The sequence below is a fragment of the Macaca thibetana genome, chromosome 13 (assembly GCF_024542745.1).
Source record: "Macaca thibetana thibetana isolate TM-01 chromosome 13, ASM2454274v1, whole genome shotgun sequence".
Taxonomy (NCBI): domain Eukaryota; kingdom Metazoa; phylum Chordata; class Mammalia; order Primates; family Cercopithecidae; genus Macaca; species Macaca thibetana.
The window spans coordinates 97,182,406-97,200,619 of NC_065590.1; the positions used below are offsets into that span (position 1 = coordinate 97,182,406).

The window sequence follows — 18,214 nt, forward strand, 5'->3', positions numbered from 1 at the left end:
ATAACAGATGCTGGTGAAGTTGTGCATAAAAAGGAACACTTATGCACTGTTGGTGGGAATGTAAATTAGTTCAGCCACTGTAGAAAGCAATTTGGAGATTTCTCAAAGAACTTAAAACAGACCTGCTATTCAAGCTAGCAATCCCATTACTGGATATATACCCAAAGGAATATAAGTCATTGATATATGCACATGTGTGTTCATCACAGCACTATTTACAATAGCAAAGACATAATATCAACCTAAATGCCTACCAACAGCAGACCAGATGAAGAAATTATGATCCACATACACCATGGAATACTACACAGCCCTAAGAACAAGATCATGTCCTTTGCAGCGACATGGATGGAGCTGGAGGCCATTATCCTAAGCAAATTAATTCAGTAACAAAAACCCAAATACTGCATTTCTCACTTATAAGTGGGAGCTAAACATTGAGTACACATGGACACAAAGAAGGGAACAGCAGACACAAGGGCCTACTTGAGGGTGGAGGGTGAGGATCAAAAAACTACCTTTACTGCGCTTATTACCTGGGTGACAAAATAATCTATACATCAAACCCCCACGACATGCAATTTACCCATGTAACAAACCTGCACATGTGCCCCTTGAACCTAAACTCAAAGTCAGAAAGAAAAAAAAATTTTCTGATTTAGCAAGTAATATGTTCCAAGCCAGAGTATTTAGAATGCTTAAGAAAAGAAAAAGGAACAGATAAAACTAACATGCATTCACGGAAAAAAATCTGGAATTTGGAGAAAAGTATGAAGGGAGAAAACCCCCATAAATCCTTAATATTTTAACTCAGCAATTTTAAATGATACATACTAAATGTTAAAAGCCACTAAAATAACATTTGGCTCATACAACCCGATCACAGTTAAAATGTTTTCATGACTGCTCTGATACACAACTTCCCTCTCACCTTTCTCACCTGCACTCTCTCATTGCTCTTCAAATTCAGAGCTAACAAATGCAGATCACTGTTACATAATATTCACGTGCTTTTCTATATGGGAGTAACGCCAGGCTTTAAGTCTAGTAGTTAAAAATCCACAATTCAACTTTATACTAAACTGGCCCACATAAAAGCATATAAAAAGTATATAAAAGTTCAGGAAAGCTATGAACAAATATTAATATATTAATTCTGTCTAGCACTTACTTTAAGAACTCAGTTTTTTGCATATACCATTTGTATTTTTGCAATTTATAAACATTCCTAATATTAATACTGCATGTAATTTTTCATTTACTCATCTATTCTCATAAAAAATTTAGTTTAGCCGGGCGCGGTGGCTCAAGCCTGTAATCCCAGCACTTTGGGAGGCCGAGACGGGCGGATCACGAGGTCAGGAGATCGAGACCATCCTGGCCAATATGGTGAAACCCCGTCTCTACTAAAAATACAAAAAACTAGCCGGGCGAGGTGGTGGGCGCCTGTAGTCCCAGCTACTCAGGAGGCTGAGGCAGGAGAATGGTGTAAACCCGGGAGGCGGAGCTTGCAGTGAGCTGAGATCCGGCCACTGCACTCCAGCCTGGGCGACAAAGCGAGACTCCGTCTCAAAAAAAAAAAAAAAAAAAAAAAAAAAAAAAAAAATTTAGTTTAGAGCAGCCAGGCGTGGTGGCTCATGCCTGTAATCCCAGCACTTTGGGAGGCCGAGGTGGGTGGATCACGAGGTCAGAAGATCAAGACCATCCCGGCTAACACGGTGAAACCCCATCTCTACTAAAAATACAAAAAATTAGCCAGGTGTGGTGGCGGGCACCTGTAGTCCTAGTTACTCGGGAGGCTGAGGCAGGAGAATGGCGTAAACCCGGGAGGCGGAGCTTGCAGTACGCCGAGATCGTACCACTGCACTCCAGCCTGGGCACAGAGCGAGACTCTGTCTCAAAAAAAAAAAAAAAAAAATTAGTTTAGAGCCTATTATATGCAAGGAATTGTGCAAAGTACTTTGGGAAATAAAAATATGAATAAGATAATATCAGAAATAAAAAGATGAATAAGACAATTTCTTTAAAGAGTTGACAATCGAGAAAGGAGATAAGGCTTGGATAAGTAACTATAGTACAAAATAGAAATTATCGGGTTATAACACACATGTGCTTGCGAGATTTCAAAAAACTAACATTTCTGATATGGTAGAACACTATTAAAATTGAGTCTAATATAAAAATTTTGAAAATCCATTTTGCAGTATCTATTAAAGTTGAGCATATGTACCCCCTAGGTCAAGGGAATTCTACTCCTAGCTATGTATACCCAGCAGAAATGTGTATGCATGACCATAAAAGACATGTACTAGGATGTTCATAACAACACTATTTGTGACAATTCTAGGCTGGAAATTACTCAAATGTCCGTAAATTACTTATCTACAATAGATCAGTAAATTGTGATATAATCTCACAATGGAACAGTATTCAGTAAGTGAATGTGCTACATGCAACAATGAGTCAATCTTCAAAACATAATGTTCAAAGAAAAAAGCCAGATGCAAAAGAGAACAATTCCATTTATATAAAGTATAAAACTCAGTAACTCTGTCCCCAGCTTCTGTACTGTTAGAAGTCAGGATCTGATTACTCTAAGGGTGGGTAGGACAGGACTGGAAGGGAGCACGCAGCAGAGCTCCTGGGGTGCTAGTAATGCTTCTCCATGAAGCTGGGTGCTGGGGATGTGACTGTGTTCAGGTTGTGAAAATTCATCACACTGTATATACATTTATGATGTGTAGACTTTCCTATGTGTCTATTTTACCTCAATAAAAAGTAAAAAAAAAAAAAAAAAGCTTCATGCATCACCTTTGTGAGAGAAATCATCGTTCAAATACAAAGGTGGAAAGACCTTAATGGTGCAGGGGTATGTGCTTATACAGAAACAAGCATACTGTGAGTTTTTAGAATTTATAACTATGCGTGATTTCCCTTTGTCTGAAGTTAAAATCTTCTCTGTATTATATTTATTTTGGTACAACTACTTCAATAGCTAAACTCTTACATTTCCTTAGGAAAAATGCCTTCAGTTTATGTTATATTATCAACATATGATTGATCTGTAGCTAAAGAATACAAAGTAATTTTCTGTTAATCCAAAGTAGCAATGTGGCATTTTAAGATTTTCTTTAACGTTGGGATACAGTTAATCTACTTGTACACTAAAATACTATTGATTGTATTTTAATCTGTGAATTTTAAAAAGAGAAAAGAAAAATAAGTTCTCAGTGACCTTTGAAAAGAACGTGACCTCTTTTTTATTTATAAAATTAATTAATTTAGACCTCTGGTTCATTCTGCACAGAATTTGAAACATCTTTTCAAGCTGAGACAATTTAACATTACTAATAAGATTTATGGCAATCTTAATCCTTTTAAATAATGCAGGTAAGAGATGCAATTAAGTACTTTTATCTGCAAACAAAACACTAGAGCGGTAAATGTTCCCCTTAGAAAAAAAATCATCTAAAAAATGATTTAATGGATGATAAATTCATGACAAGTATGTGTAAGGTCATTAATGAAAAGCAACCTGGTAGGTTAAAAGGATTTAGCATATTTTCAGAACTTCCACACTAAAAGCTGATACATCAAACTCAACATCTGGTGACAAAGAGGCCACTATTCTTTCCAATATGAATTGAGGAGAAAATAATTATCAAGTGTGCTTATCTATTTATCCTATAGATTAGATTCCACATTCTACTAGTCTCAATTCAGTATTATAGATTTCATTTTTAAAAATTTCTTTTATTTTTAAACAGAACTAACTTTTCCTTTTTGAGTAACACTGAAAATATTTTTTTAAAGGTGGCTAAAGGGTTTTCAATCCCATCCCATTTTCTTTTAACCAATCTTGTCTCATTGTTATGCATTTAGGTTATTTCCCATTTTTAAACCAGTATAAATAAAGCCATGATGAATGTATGTTAGCAACATTTAAATTTGATTATAAAAATAACACATCAACATTATAGAAAATTTAGGAAATATAAAATTCTATACTAAAAGATAATAAAAATCTCTGACAACTTGGAGAAACCCTCTGTTAGGATCTGGGTGGACTTTCCTCTCAGTTCATTTGGGCACATCCATATTTATAACATTGGGATTTAAATTCAACAGCCTATTTGACATCTCTACTTGGATTATCTCTCTAGTATGTCAAACTTATATATCCCAACATCTTCCACATCCCTAAATTTTAATCCCTCCAGCAGTGTTCCTTACCCAGTCACAAAAAGCAAACATTTAGGAACATCCTTGACACCTCCCTTCCCTCACACACCACATTCATTCCATTCCACAGACTTCACTCCACCTGCAAGCTTGGTCTTCAGTGATAGTCCTTCTCATCACAACTCTACCCCAGACCCGAACTATCAAAAACCTCCTGACAGCCCTATATCTGCTTCTACCTCTTTGCAACTGGGAGCCAGGGTAAGATTTTATTTTATTATTTTATTTTTTTGAGACAGGGTCTCACTCTATTGCCCAGGCTGGAGTGCTGTGGCATGATCACACTCACTACAGCCTTGACCTCCTGGGCTCAAGTGATCCTCCTGCCTCAGCCTTCTGGGTAGGCTGCGACTACAGGCATGCGCCACCACACCCAGCTAATTTTTTTCTATTTTTTGTAGAGATGGAGTTTTGCCATGTTGCCCAGGCTGGTCTTGAACTCCTAGGGTCATGCAATCCGCCTGCCTTGGCCTCCCAAAGTGTTGGGATTACAGGCATGAGCCACTGCACCCAGCCCAGGGTAAGATTATAAAATGAAAATCGGGTATGTCTTTCCCATACTAAAATCCCTCTAATAGTTTACATTGCTCTTAGGCCAAGCTCCTGCCTGTTTGAGAGCTTTTGTACAAACTAGATTAAGAATATAGTTTCATCTCCTGAATTATGACCTAACATTATGTTTTGTGAGAATTTTCTAATGCCACGAGATAACCTGTGAGAACATCATTTTGAGTGACTGTAAAATATTCTTCTTTATGAATCCATCATTTCCTTATTACTGGATATTTATGTTAGATATACATATCATGCATCATATTAAGCAGCTAAGAAAACGTGCTTTGATAGGCTGTTTCATGACTTAGGAAAATATTCATAGTACAATACTCAATTTTTAAAATGCAGGAGACAAATTTGTATATACGCTTCAATCCTAATTTTGCAAATATGTTTATGCACATTAAATAAGACAATCAAAAATAGCAAATGTTAATGGCATTCATGAGAAATCAGACTGTAATTTTCATCTCCTTTTTTATACTTCTCATTATTTTCTACATTTCTTCTAATTCTGAATACATTACTTTTATAATAAGAAAAAAATAACATTCAAAAATATATTATGGTTGTCTAAAAAATTAAACATAGCCTTACTATATGATCCAATAATAGCACTTCTGGAATTGAAAGCAGGGACACGAACAAATATTTGTATACCAATGTTCCTGTTGGCATTGCTCACAATAGCCAAAAGGTAGAAATGACCCAAATGTACACCAATGAATGGATGAACAAAATGTGGTATGTATGTACATAAATGTATATATATTTTATATAAGATAAAGCTGGATATTAGCAAGTAGTATAGATTTTGAATGTTTTATATATATCACAGAATATTATCCAGCCTGAAAAGGAATGAAATTCCAACACGAGCTACACTATAGGTGATCCTTAAAGATATTATGCTAAGTGAAATAAGCCAGATGCCAGACACAAACGGACAAATGTTGTATGAGTCCACATTAATGAGATACCTAAAGAAGTCAAATTCCTAGAAACAGAAAGCAGAACGGGGGTTACCAGAGGATGGAACAAGTGGGGAATGGGAAGTTGGTGTCTAATGCCTATGAGTTTCAATGTGGGAAGATGAAAAAATTCTAGCGATGGATGGTGGTGATGGATGCACAAAAATGTAAATACACTCAATACCACTGAGCTGCACACTTACGAATGGCTAAAATGGTAACTTTTACGTATATATTGCCACCAAAAAAAGTATAAAATGGAACCTAAGTTCTCAGACAAGGTGGCAGGAGAAAAAAAAAAGAAAAAAGGAATCTAAGTAATGTCTGTCTAAAGGAAAAACACACACACACAACATGTTAAAGAGGTCATAATTAGAAGTGTAATAAAGCTGAAAAATTTTAAAAATTCAGCATATATGAAATATACAGACATTCAAAATTTATACCATTTGCTAATATCTACTTTTATCTTACACAAAACCTCTTAGAAATAGAAATATACCTTTGGGGGAAATACGGAGTTATTAAACTATAATTATTAAAAATGTAACACCAAGAGATGTGTCTGCATTTCCCAGAATAAGAAGCCTGCCAGAATCTTATCCATCAGATACAATGTACTCTGTCAATGACTTACACAGAGAGTAGGGATACTGCTATCTTTTTAGCCTTGATTTTCACTATTTTCATATATGTTAAACTCATAGACCAGTCTCTACATAGACATAGTTCCCAAACAGTTTTAAACAGAATCCTGTTTAAAACAACACATACTTAATAAGGTATAACAGCATTTTGTTTTATACTGACCCGTTGGTTATCTGCTAATTCTACCTCAACTCTTCTGTGGGACAAGGTGAAATAACAAAAGACAGACAGAGATACAGATAAGGCTTATGTGCACTGCTCAAAGCACAATCTCCATCAGAATCCCTTGCAAGATGCTTCCATAAAACATCTTCTTAGAGCCCACACTATACTTACTGAATCCATTTCTGACACTGGGTCTAAGAATCTGCAGTTTAAACAAGCTCTCCAGGATATTCTTAAGCACACTAAAGCCTGAGAGTGTCCAGAGATTAATGAAATTGCTATGGATCCCCAGAAAACAGAATATGCCAGTTTCAGGAAACAAAAAATAAAATGCAGAGGCTATTTTTCTTGTAGACAGGAGGGAGTGCTCAGATAGTTTAACTCTCCAAGTTTGGAAAGAGAGGCACATATACACATTCCAGTGAGGCCGAGATGATGGTAGCCAGGGGCGGCAGGGGGGTGGGGGGCGGGGGCACGGGGAAGTGGGCCAGGAACACAAGAAAACACCAGCTGGCTTGTCTCCCTCATGCTGTCTGGGAGGGAAGAGTAGAAATGAGGGAACCCGATCATCATGCTCACCTCAATTTCCCTCAAGTAGACTTGAAACCTGTCAGATTATTATGCTAATAAAGATTGCACAAACAATCCCAAGCACTACATGTGGCCTGCAGAGTAAGAAGGTGAATAAATCCAGAGTCAGGTTTGAAGACTCCGGGCAGATCAAAACAATCCAATAAGGCCTTCATTTGAAGGTGCTTAAGAAGTGACTGACAGCTCTGGAGGAGACTTTTTCTTCCTTCCACCAAAAGAAACCCAGTTTCACAAAGGGTGTAAGATTGCTCCAAGGCAAAATGAATCATCCTGGCTAAGTGCCACGCAGTGGGTTTGGCTGACCCAGTATTACATCTTTTCTTTTTACTCATTCAGGGAGAAGATCAGAATGCTGTTGATCAACATTCAAAATATTGGAGATGTACTTCAGAATAAATTTCCAGTTTCCTCTTTATCCCTTCTTGCTGAGTCTAGCGAGGGATGATGAAATGACTAACTCTTGAGAGGATTGAGAAACACTGCCAAGGACTGTGGTAGAACAGTATCTATGTTACATATTATCTATTTTTAAACTCATCTGTAGGTTTAAAATATATAAAGAAAATCAAGGCTGAAAAGATAGAAGTAGACCTATTGTAAGTCACTGACAGAATAAATTGTATCTAATACAGACAAGTATGTCTAGACCAAATACTTCGGTTCAATCAATGATCTGATTATTTGGTATGCTGTGAAGAGATGGTGCCCCTGAAAGATAACTAGATTTTCAGTTTATTCTACGAGGTAAACTGAAAGATTTTTGCTAGAAGTAAATAGGGCTTCAAGTCAGCACCACACTCCAGAAAGTTGAGTCACAAATGGAGCAGCAGAAGAGGCAGAGGCAGAAAAAGGAGAAGAGGGTTACCTCCAAATTAATTTAAGTAAATGAAATGAACTGGCTATCTACCTGGGCTCACGAATCACAACTAAGAAAAAGGAGATGGCTGGAAAGACTAAAATTTAATTTGCACACCTCTCCTGAGCTCTGCTCCTAAGTCAGGGTAATGGCAGGAAGACTGAGACTCTCACGCTGCTTGGAAAAAGAAAACAAACCACATCAACTCTCTCTGTATGCCATGTCCCTCTGCTTTAAGTGAGGTTTGCCAGATTTTGTTGTAATTAAGACAGAGGGGCCACTGAAATACTAACACAACAACTTAATGGAAAGAAACAGCTCACCTGGGATAAAGGTTTGAAAAGGGTTTTTTTGTTTTTTGTTGTTTTTTTTTTTTTTTTTTTTTTTGGTTTTTAGATGTGCTCTCAACTTTCTGGAATAACAAAAATAAAACAAAACCAAACACAGAAGGAAAACAGTTCCCAGCAGCCCACACACAAAACTCCACTGGCATATCTTCATCGCCATCTCCTAGCACAATTGCACCTTTTGTCATTTCTGGTGGAGGTACAGCTGCTGAAGAAGCCAAGACTTAGTGGAGAAAGCTAAGGCATGGAAGCAGGGAAGAAAAGGCGTCCTTTGTTAATGAAAAGCCGTTTCCATTTAAAAGTTTCAACATACTATAGAATAGTGAATGCACTTTTGTGAGCAAAAGCAAAAAGCACACAATGAAGAAAAGCTGCCTGTCAATTAAATCAACAGTCATCTGAAGGCAACACAAACCATCTCTTCTTGAAAAAAGAGGGAAGGAAGGGAGGGAAGAAAGGAGGGAGTGTGGACATTTACTACACTTGGCTGAGGATGTGTCTAAAAGGTATAATAAATGTGACATACAGGGCTTCTAGAGTGATACAGGTCCATTTCATTACAATAGTAAGAAATTACAAGTTTAATACTTTTTTTAAAAGACCACAAAGCTACAATAAATTGTTCCAGCACGCATTAAAAACAGAGTGCTTGGGAAAGCATTTTATTGAATTTCACAAATTTACAGCGAGTTTATTTTCCTTCATGAAGCAATACTTTAAGACAGGTAAGGACAGGCTAGAGTTTCTGTTACACAACAGCAGGCTCCTGTGATAAACCTGATTACAATACCCTGTCAGAGGCAAACTTCCTGCTCAGCTATTTAAAAAAAAAAAAAAAAAAAAAAAAAAAAAAAAGAGTGCAGTGCCTCACCCTTACTTACTCTTATTGTTGTTTTGAGGCAAAGATTCAGCAGAGAAAAAGCTAATGCTAAGTGCACCTGTTAATCCAAACAGATATCAAGACTCTCCATAACAAAGGAAAATTAACGAGGAATAAAACTACCAGAAGTAATGACAAAGCACTATATTTATGGAAAAAGAATAAAATGAATTCCACATGTATCATGATGCATAAATAGTTCACCCTGCATTTTTAATCTGCTAGACTTTTCTTAAGGACAGTAAACCTACTATGTAGTAGAAAAAAATACGTTTTTTTTTTTTTTTTTTGAGACAGGGTCTCACTCTGTTGCCTAGGCTGTAGTGCAGTGGCACAATCACAGCTCACTGCAGCCTCCACTTTCTGGGCTCAGGTGATCCTCTCACCTCAGCCTCCTGAGTAGCTGGGACCACAGGCAGGTGCCGCCACATCCAGCTAATGTTTGTATTTTTTGTAGAGCCAGGGTTTCACCATGTTGCCCAGGCTGGTCTCAAACTCCAGGGCTTAACGGATACTCCCACCTCACCCTCCCAAAGTGCTGGGATTACAGGCGTAAGCCACCATGCCCAACCACAAAAAATATTTTTTTTATGTTCAAAATCTAGTCTTCTGGGGATTTGTGGTGAACATATTGCTTTATGTGAAATATAGTCTTGGCCCTGAGGACGAGGCCTTTTTAGAAACGTGTTGTCAACTTGCACAGGCAAACACAAACCTTATAAACAAATACAAAATTATGAACTGCTGACCAATGAGGATTTGCCAACTGAACAGGAGATAATAATTTGTTTTGGCCCCAGGATCAGCGCTGGTAAAAACCTACTGGAGTCCTCCTTAATATGTGTCTGTTCTCCAAACACTCTGCTGATTGTTGCACAGCCATGTTCCAATTTCACATATCTGTAGCAATGAAGTTTAAAAGATGGTATCGAGAAGAGTAGATAATCTCAAAATAATTTCTATTTGATTTTGGAAGGGTTATATGATTACTGTTGCAGCAGATTTACCTCTGCCATTACTCGGTTTAGTTTAGGCTAGTGTAAAACCAAGTTCCCATTCTCTCCTCCTGGGAGGGAGAGGTGAGGGAACCCCAGGCATACTGGGTACTGGGGCATACTGGCCCAGGATGAAACAAAATCACAGGTAATCCACACAAAATCATCAGCTTCACTTAGCAAACAATGAGGTATGATTCTAAAAGAAATATAAATGTAGTCTCAGATATATTTTCTAGCCTGAGTAACTCACTATTGGTTTCAGCATATCGGTAAGAATCTGAACTGGTAACTTTTTCATATGAATGATACTGACACACCCATAACTCTTATTTTTAAATGTCCTTGCTTACAAGCAGAAGTTATATCCCTTATATACTTATATATTTACCACTAAAATTTAACAGAATGTTTTTTCTTTAAATTTTTCTTAACCAAATGCTACTATTTAGTGGCCTTCTGATATATTGTGTAATAAATACATCAGAAGCAGTTTGGAAATTTCCTACCTGTGTGAGAAAAACTCCCCAACAGAACAATGTGAATTTTACTGAAAATAAAGTGTTTAAACATACTGTTTTATAGCTATTTCAAATCACATAATCAATAAACACAGACTATCCTTATTTTGTAGACGGAATTACAGGTTTTATAGAATCTATAATATAGATAATAAAATAGAAGCATTAAATATGGTCTTTATGCTCAATTAATTTACACTTTTAGTTAGGGATGTAAGACATACACAATCAAACCATGCATGACGTGCTCTCTTTTACTCCTCTCTTTTATAAATTCTATTTAGACAACATCCTTTGCTGCCTTTGAAATTTTGAAAAATGCAAAATAATACATACACTATATCTGTACGCTACTAAGCATGATAATAATAAACGCCTATGAATCCACTACCCAACTTAAGAACTAAAACATTATCAATATTGTTGTATCTATCAGCGTACTTCTTCCCTGTCCCATCCCTCTGTCTCCCCCTCCAGAGGTAACTACTTTACTGAATTTTGCTCATTGTTAACTTGCCTTTTAAAAAGACAGTATTATACCATAGTATGTAGTTTTCTGAGCTTTGCCTTTTTTTTTAAGTTATGATTATTATTTGAGACAGGGTCTTGCTCTGTCGTCCAGGCTGGAGTGCAGTGGCATGATCATAGCTCACTGCAGCCTTGACCTCCCAAGGCTCAACCAATCTTCCCACTTCAGCCTCCCTAGTAGCTGAGACAACAGGGCGAGCCACCACGTCCAGCCTGAGCTTTGCCTTTCACACTCTATATAATGTTTCTTAGGTTCATTCACTTTGCTTGTAGTTGCAGTTCATTAATTTTCATAGTGGTTTAATGTATCATTATATGACTATATCACATTTTATCCATTTTCCTGTTGATAGACATTAAGATTGTTTCTGGTTTGGCTTATTTTTTCATTACTTAGCTACCTTGTTTTAGTCTTTTAAAGTACTCAGGAGTAATATAACTTATAATCAATGATTATAACTTATAATCAGGTCAGGATGGATATAACTTATAATCAATGATTCAGAAATAAAATTATACAGGTACACACGTAGGTAAGTAGACAGGGAAAATGGCACAAATGATCAAACAATGGTATAAAATGCTAACAACAGTTAAATCTGGGTACAGGATACATGGGTATTCTTTGTACTATTCTTAGTTTTGCAACTTTTCTATAAATCTAAAATTATTCCAAAATAATGTTTTTAAAGTGCTCTCCAAGATGTAAGCGGAAAAAAGCAAAGTGCAATGGTTGCTACCAAGACATAATCTCGTATTATTTTCTTTGCTTGTATCTTCCACCAAAATCTCTAAGAAGTCTCTCTACCTTTTTACCCTGTCCCTTCACTCAAAATGAATTTAAGAAGATGAAAGGTAACCGCTGGTAAGGATGCAAAGAAAAGAGAACTCTTGTACGTTGTTGGTGGGAATGTAAATTACTGTAGCCATCACGGAAAAACTTAAAACAGAACCACCATATGACCCAGCAATCCTACTGCTGGATATATATCCAAAAAAATCAAAATCAGTATGTTGAAGGGGTTCACTGCAGCATAATTAACAAAAGCCAAGATATGGACTCAACCTAAGTGTCCATCGATGGATGAATGTAAGAAAACATAGTACTGATATCGAATGGGAAACTATTCAGCCTTAAATTCAGAGGGAAATTCTGTCATTTGCAACAACATGGGTGAACCTGGAAGGCCCATAAGTAAAATTAGCCAGGCATAGAAAGGCAAATACCGCACGATCTCACTTATATGAAGAATCCAGGCCTGGGTGAAGCTGAGGAGGGAGGGAATGGGGAGTTGCTGGTCAAAGGGTACAAAGCTTCAGAAGACAGAAGGAACAAGTTTTGAGATCTACTGCACAGCAGAGTGACTACAGTCAATAATAATGTATAGTCATGCGTAGCTTAATGACAGAGATACTTTCTGAGAAATGCATCATTGGCAATTTCATTGTGTGAAGAGTGTGCTTATGGTACAGCCCACTATACACCTAGGCTATATGAGATAGCCTATTACTCCCAGGCTACAAACATGTATTGCATGTTATATACTGCTGAATGCTGTAGGCAACTGTAACACAATGGTAAGTATTTATGTATCTACACACAGAAAAGGTACAGTAAAAATACAGCATAAACGAACTGTACACTTCTACAGGGCACTAACCACGAATGAAGCCTTTAAGACTGAAAGTTGCTCTGGATGAGCCAGTGAGTGAGTGGTGAGTGAATGTGAAGACTTACAATATTATTGCACACTACATAAATGCTGTATACTTAGGCTGCACAAAATTTATAAAAAATATGCTTCTTTCTTCAGTAATAAATGAATCTTAGCTTACTGTATCTTTTCTATATAAACTTAAAAAAAAGTTTAACTTTTTGACTCTTGTAATAAAACTTAGTTTAAAACACAGACATCCTGTACAGCTATACAAAAATGTTTTTTTCTTTATATCCTTATTCCGTAATACACTTTTTGCTATTTAAAAAATTTTTATTTTTATTTTTTACTCTTTAAACTTTTTTGTTAAAAACTAAAACACAAACACACACATGAGCCCAGGCCTATATGGGGTTAGGGGCAGTAACACGCATGGAGCTGTCATCTCCTGTGGTAACAATGCCTTCTTCTGGAATATCTCCTAAGGAACCTGCCTGAGGCTGTTAACTTTTTTTTTTAATAAGTAGAAGAAGTACACTCTAAAGTAATGATTACAAGTACAGTAAATACATAAACCAGTAACAGTAACACAGTTATTATCAAGTATTATGTACTCCAAATTATATAAATGTATTAAATTATCACATGTACCCCAGAAACAGGGAGATATATCAGGCATCATTTTTAATCTTTAATTAAAAAAATTAAGCATACCAAAAAAAATTCTTACACCTTAGAAGGAAATAAAGTTGGGGAATAAAAGAAACAGGACAGTAATCTTAAAAAGGTATTCTGTATCATACATAATTATATATGCTATACTTTTCTACCACTGGCAGTACAGGTCTGTTTATAGCAGCATCACCACAAACACACAAGTAATGTGTTGTGCTAAGAGGTTATGAAGTCATTAGGTGACAGGAATTTTTCAGCTCCATTACAATCTTATTAGACCACCGCTGTATATGTGATCCATTGTTGACTGAAACAGTTATACAGCACATGACTGTATTGTATAATTTAAAGTAAGAGAGTAGGCCAGGTGCAGTAGCTCACGCTTGTAATCCCAGCACTTGGGGAGGCCGAGGTGGGCGGATCACCTGAGGTTGGGAGTTCGAGACCAGCCTGACCAACATGGAGAAACCCTGTCTCTACTAAAACTACAAAAAATTAGTCTGCCGCGGTGGTGCATGCCTGTAATCCCAGGTACTCAGGAGGCTGAGGCAGGAGATAACGCTTGAACCTGGGAGGTGGAGGTTGTGGTGAACACAGATCGTGCCATTGCACTCCAGCCTGGGCAACAAGAGTAAAACTCCGTCTCGAAAAAAAATAAAATAAAAAATAAAATAAGAGAGTAAATTTCAAATGTCTCACCATAAAAATGATAGGTGTGATAGGTGAGGTGACAGATATGTTAATTAGCTTGATGTAATCATTTCACATGGTATATATATCTCAAAATATCACTGTACTCCGTACATGCATATAATTATAATTTGTCAATTAAAAACAATATTACTTCAAAAAAGAAAAAATAGATCAACAAAAGGGATTATTACTAGGGCAGATATTTAGGGGAAAAGATTTAAGTAAAGATCAGATTAGTGACAATATTCATGAATAGAGACTACAATTTAAAAAAATCTAAGAATGAATGAGCAACAGGATGCTTTTAGGCATTTGAGAAAGAACTGTTTGGGTAATACCTAAAAAGCATCTGAATACTGACTCTATTTCTAAATGTCTAAAAATCAGTATTTGGAACACTTCTGTTTCTGCCCATGAAGGATTATCGACTATGGGAATTGACCTTCCACCGTATCCAACAGAGAATTGGAAAATATATATGAAAGAACAGGTTCAAGCATTGGACAACAGACAGCATGGGACACTAATCCTAAGAGAAGAGAAACAAATGGCCCCAGCTTACTGCCTGGAGGCAGTTTCCAAACTGCAGTGCAGTGCAAGGGTGGGAAGTGAAACAGAGCTAGGTGGTCTTGATGGGCTGAGGAGACAGAGACTGGAGTTTCTGGAAGCTGAGGTGACTAAAATTTGCAAGCTTAGTACCAGAAAGGACAAAATTGCATAGACAGAGATCCAGAGACCTGCAAAGGAGCCCTCTCACATGTTTGGCTGGGTATCAATATGTGCATGTATGAGAAAATATCTGAGGCCAGCAAAAAAAATAACAGAAAAGCAGTAGAGCAAACAATTTCCAAAGCTCACAGAAGGCAAACAGTCAAACTGCAGAGACCTCGTAATATCAGGGGCACTGAGTAGAGTCTTTAGTATGGATATACCTTAGTAGTAAGGCTAAAATAGTCCCAGAAAAAAGGGACTATTAATAACAAACCACAAAAAACTTAAAAACAAGCTTCTAAAAGATTAAACTGTTCTTCAGGTTACTTAATTATATACCAGAACAAAAAAATCTAGCACTCAACAACGTAAAAATTACAATGACTGCATCTAATAAAAAATTACCAGTCATGCAAAGAGGCAGGAAAATATGATACATAACCAATCAATAAAAACAGGCCGGGCGCAGTGGCTCATGCCTGTAATCCCAGCACTTTGGGAGGCTGAGGCGGGCGGATCACGAGGTCAGGACCATCCTGGCAAAACACGGTGAAACCCCGTCTCTATTAAAAATACAAAAAATTAGCCAGGTGTGGTGGTGAGCACCTGTAGTCCCAGCTACTTGGGAGGCTGAGCCAGGAGAATGGCGTGAACCCAGGAGGCAGAGCTTGCAGTGAGCGGAGATCGCACCACTGCACTCTAGCCTGGGCAACAGAGTGAGATTCCATCTCAAAAAAAAAAAAAAAACAAAAAAACAGACCCAGACATAACAAAGACAATGGAATTGGTAGACAAGGGTTTTAAAACACCTATTACAAATATTGTCAATATAGTCAAGAATATAAAAGAAAACAACATAATGAGAAGAGAAAGAGAAGAAATAAGACTAAAATGGAAGTTCCAGAAATGAAAAATGTAGTATCTGAAATGAAAAACATATTGAATGGGTTTAACGACACATTAGAAGATACTCAAGTAAAGATCACTGAATTTGGAGACATAACAATAGAAATTATCAAAACAAAACATACTAAGCAGAAAGGCTGGAAAAATAAAAAGAAGGAAAAGCTCAGGGAGCTATGGTACCATATCAAGTGGTCTAGCATGTAATTAGTGTCCCAGAAAAATGCAAGTGGAGGCCAAAAAATTTAAACAAATAATGGATGAAAAACATCCAAGTTTGATGAAAACTGCACACCCATAAATCTAAGGTAAATAAAACCCAAGCGGAAGGCTGGGTGCAGTGGCTCCCCACCTGTAATCCCAGCACTTTGGGAGGCTGAGGCAGGTGGATCACCTGAGGTCAGGAGTTCAAGACCAGCCTGGCCCACACGGTGAAACCCCATCTCTACTAACAATACCAAATTAGCCGGGTGTGGTGGCGCATGCCTGTAATCCCAGGTACTCGGGAGGCTGAGGTAAGAGAATCACTTGAACCCAGGAGGCGAAGGTTGCAGTGAGCCGAGATCATGCCACTGCACTCCAGCCTGGGTGACAAGAGCAAAACTCTGTCTTAAAAAAAATAAAAAAATAAAAAAACAAACCCAAGCAGAAGAAACATAAAATAAAGAAAACTGTGACAAGGGACATAATAATCCAATTGGTGAAATCCAATGATAAAGAGAAAATCTTAAAAAGCAGCTAAAGGATAAAAGGCACATTATATAGAGAACAGTAAAGATAAGAATTATAGCAGATTGACATCAGAAATTAGGCAGGCCTGAAGATAATGGAATGATATCTTTAAAGTACTGAAAAAAAGGTATGAGACCAGATCTATACCTACTGAAAATGTCTTTCAAAAGTTAAGGCAAAGTTAGGACTTTTTTAGAACAAGAAAAGCCACAATAATTCACTGCCAGCAGATTTGTACTCAAGAAATGTTAAACGATGTTTTTTAGACAGAAATTGGAATCTAAATAAAAAGATTACCAGAAATGGTAAATACACAGGTAAACATAAAACAATTTTTCTCATTTTAAATCTCTTGAAAAGATAAATGATTGCTTACAGAAAAAAAAAAATCCCAATGCATTATGGGACTTACAGTAAGGTAGAAGTGAAATGTTTGACACTCAAGGACGGGAAGAGGGAAGTGGAAGTATTCTGTTGTAAGGTCTTACCCTATACAAGTAATGGTATGTTATTAGTTGAGGTAGACTGAGAAAAGGTAAAGATGAACACTGTAAACCCTAGAGCAACCACATAAAAAAAAAAAAAACAAAGAGGTATAGTTAATAAATTAACAGTGGAGATAAAATGAAATTATAAAAAAATTCTTAATTAAGCCTGGGCATCATTGCAAGACCATGTCTCTAAAAAAAATTTTTTTAATTAGTTGGCCATGGTGGTATGTGCTTGTAGTCCTAGCTACTAGGGAGGCTGAGGCAAAAGGACTGCTTAAGCCTAGGAGTTTGAGGTTACAGTAAGCTATGATCATGCCACTGTACTCCAGCCTGGGCGACAGAATAAGACCCTATCCCTTAAAAAAAAAAAATAAATACATAAAACAAAAAACAAAACAAAAAAATTCTTAATCCAAAAGAAGGTAGGAAAAGAAGAAAAAAAGAAAAAAAGAGATGAGACAAGTAATAGCAAAATGGTGGATTCAAACCCAACTATATTGATAATTTCATCAAATGTAAATGGCTTAAACACACAAATTAAAAGGCAGAGATTATCACTTAGATGTTTAAAAATCAACACCCAATGACATACTAACTACAGAAAACCACTTTAAATATAAAGACACAGATAGGTCAAAAATAAAAGATTGGAAAAAGATATGCTGTGCAAACATCAATTAAAAAAAACCTGGAGTGGCTATATTAGTATCAGACAAGTAGAAATAGCACCAAGAGAAAAAAATGACATTAGATAAAGATAAAGGAGTCAATTCATCTAGAAGACAAAATACTACAAATGTTACACACCTAGTAACAGAGTTCCAGTAACAGAAGCAAAAACTGATAGGATGTGAAAAAAAAGTTGCAATCATAGTTGGAGATTTCAAAACTCTTCTCTCAGTAACAGATGAGTAAAAATTAGTATTTGAATGGTTTCAGATCAAACAGCAAGTAAACATAACTCATTTAACCTCTTAATTTACAAAACTTGTCGCAAATTGTTAAAACTTAAAAGAGGAAGGAAACAGTTTAGATGTGATACAATACTGAGA

General features: G+C 36.7%; 1 protein-coding gene across 2 annotated transcripts in view; it reads right to left on the minus strand.

Annotated features, from left to right (window-relative positions):
• Positions 1 to 18,214, minus strand: part of TAF1B (TATA-box binding protein associated factor, RNA polymerase I subunit B) — an 89,280-nt gene that overhangs the window by 33,259 nt on the left and 37,807 nt on the right. The window lies entirely within an intron of this gene.